Source organism: Penaeus chinensis, chromosome 32 (assembly GCF_019202785.1).
Source record: "Penaeus chinensis breed Huanghai No. 1 chromosome 32, ASM1920278v2, whole genome shotgun sequence".
NCBI lineage: Eukaryota > Metazoa > Arthropoda > Malacostraca > Decapoda > Penaeidae > Penaeus > Penaeus chinensis.
The window spans coordinates 22,596,298-22,598,797 of NC_061850.1; the positions used below are offsets into that span (position 1 = coordinate 22,596,298).

The window sequence follows — 2,500 nt, forward strand, 5'->3', positions numbered from 1 at the left end:
TTAAAACATTGCAAATTGAAAACTGAAAAGCTTCGCCCGAACAGGGACTTGAACCCTGGACCCTTAGGTTAAAAGCCTAATGCTCTACCGACTGAGCTATCCGGGCTTCGTGAACACATATGTTGTATTTTCTCAGCAGGTTTTACTATCGGGAATGCAGTTGCTGTTGCATTGCATAGTCACATGACATTTCTTGAAGTTCCTGCTAATAAACAAATGAGTGAATAATGTCAGACACACATTTCTGCGCGATATCATGATTCAGAACACTTTTTTTTTTTTAATGAAACGTTGATGCGCGTGTAAGAGAAAATAAATGAATTGAATGAAAATGTCTTCTCCACTGCGAGAGAGATGGAAAATACACGGAATGCATCTCACAGAAACAAGCCATACATTAGCTAAGCGAAAAGAAGCCATACAAGGATAGGGGGGGGGGAGGGAAAGGGAGGGAGAGGAGGAAGGGGAGGGGGAAAGGGAGGGAACTGAGCAGGGGGAAGGGAAAGGGGAGGGAGGGTGAGAGGAGGGGGGAGGGGAAAAGGGAGGGAGAGGAGGAGGGGGAGGGGGAAAAGGGGAGGAAGAGGAGGAGGAAGGGGATGGGGAAGGGGAGCGAGCAGATCAGGGGGAAGGGAAAGGGAGGGAGAGGAGGAAGGGGAGGGGGAAAGGGAGGGAGCGGAGGAGGGGAATTGGAAAGGGAGGGAGGGAGAGAGGAGGGGGGAGGGGAAAAGGGAGGGAGAGGAGGAAGGGGAGGGGGAAAGGGAGGGAGCGGAGGAGGGGAATTGGAAAGGGAGGGAGGGAGAGAGGAGGGGGGAGGGGAAAAGGGAGGGAGAGGAGGAAGGGGAGGGGGAAAGGGGAGGGAGCGAGAGGATTGGAAAGGGAGGGGGAGAAGGAGGGGGGGAGGGGAAAAGGGAGGGAGATGAGGAAGGGGAGGGGAAAGGGAGGGAGCGGAGGAGGGGAATGGAAAGGGAGGGAGGGATGAGGAGGAGGGGAGGGGAAAAGGGAGGGAGAGGAGGAAGGGGAGGGGGAAAGGGAGGGAGCGGAGGAGGGGATTGGAAAGGAGGGAGGAGAGAGGAGGGGGGGAGGGAAAGGGAGGGAGAGGAGGAAGGGAGGGGAAAGGGAGGGAGCGGAGGAGGGGAATTGGAAAGGGAGGAGGGAGAGAGGAGGGGGAGGGGAAAAGGGAGGAGAGGAGGAAGGGAGGGGGAAAGGAGGGAGAGGAGCAGAGGGAGGTGAAAGGGGAGGGAGGGTGAGAGGAGGGGAGAGGGCAAAAAGGAGGGAGAGGAGGAGGGAGGAGGGCGAAAGAGAGGGAGAGGAGGAAGTGGGATTTTGCCACGCGTATGGTTCGTTATCCGGCGTTGTATGGGATCGGTCGCAGGCCTGTGCCCCTCGCTTGGCGTATTGTGAGAAGGACCCTCGTCGTTTGTCGATTTGTCCCCCGTTTCAAACCCTATAAACACCGCAATTGGAGAGTACTTGTACCCAGCCCCCCCCCCCCCCCCCCCCCCCCCCACCACACCCCACCCCACCCACATGACCTCCGACACTTACCACTGACACTTTTTCTTGAAGTTCTCCGTTTTAAGGTATTTTGAGCCACATGCATCTAGGATTTTGTTGATGTACCTTACCTCTCTCTTTATCAATGGCGCCTGTATTTTTTTTTCTTTGCATAAATGTTGTGTGTTATTATAATAAATATATACATATACATATACAAACTACAATAATATACATAAATAACATAGACATATATATAATATATAAATGTATATATAATGAATACACCATGTTAAATTAATTGTATATGTATAACTCGCGCGCTCGCACAAACACACACACACACACACCTACACACACACACACACACACACACACACACACACACACACACACACACACACACACACACACACACACACAGAGGTAGACAAACAGACAGACAGACAGACAGACAGACAGACAGACAGACAGACAGACAGACAGACAGACAGACAGACAGACAGACAGACAAACAGAGGCAGACAGACAGATACAGATAGATAGACAGATACAGATAGATAGACAGATAGATAGATAGATAGATAGATAGATAGATAGATAGATAGATAGATAAACAGACAGATAAACGTACATGCATGCATACATACATACATACATACATACATACATACATACATACATACATACATACATACATACATACATACATACATACATACATACATACATACATACATGAACGCACATACATAAACACACATACATAAACACAAACACACATACATAAACACACATACATAAATACATAACATACATACACACACACACTCCAATGCACGTACGTACACACGTGCTCATATAGACTAATTAAACCACATCCAAGTTATAAAATTATTTGTTGTGTTCGCAGTGAGTAGGATTCGAACCTACGCGGGAAGATCCCATCTGCTTTCTAGTCAGACGCCTTAACCACTCGGCCATCACTGCTTCCTAGACAGGTGAA

The 2,500-nt window shown here is 49.0% G+C and overlaps 2 non-coding genes across 2 annotated transcripts; both read right to left on the reverse strand.

The window, feature by feature from the left end:
• Positions 1-33: 33 nt before the first annotated feature.
• Positions 34-106, reverse strand: Trnak-uuu. Its single transcript has one exon. It is a non-coding gene; the product is annotated as a tRNA-Lys (tRNA).
• Positions 107-2,402: 2,296 nt separating this feature from the next.
• On the reverse strand, positions 2,403-2,484 carry Trnas-aga. The gene has a single exon. It is a non-coding gene; the product is annotated as a tRNA-Ser (tRNA).
• Positions 2,485-2,500: the final 16 nt, after the last annotated feature.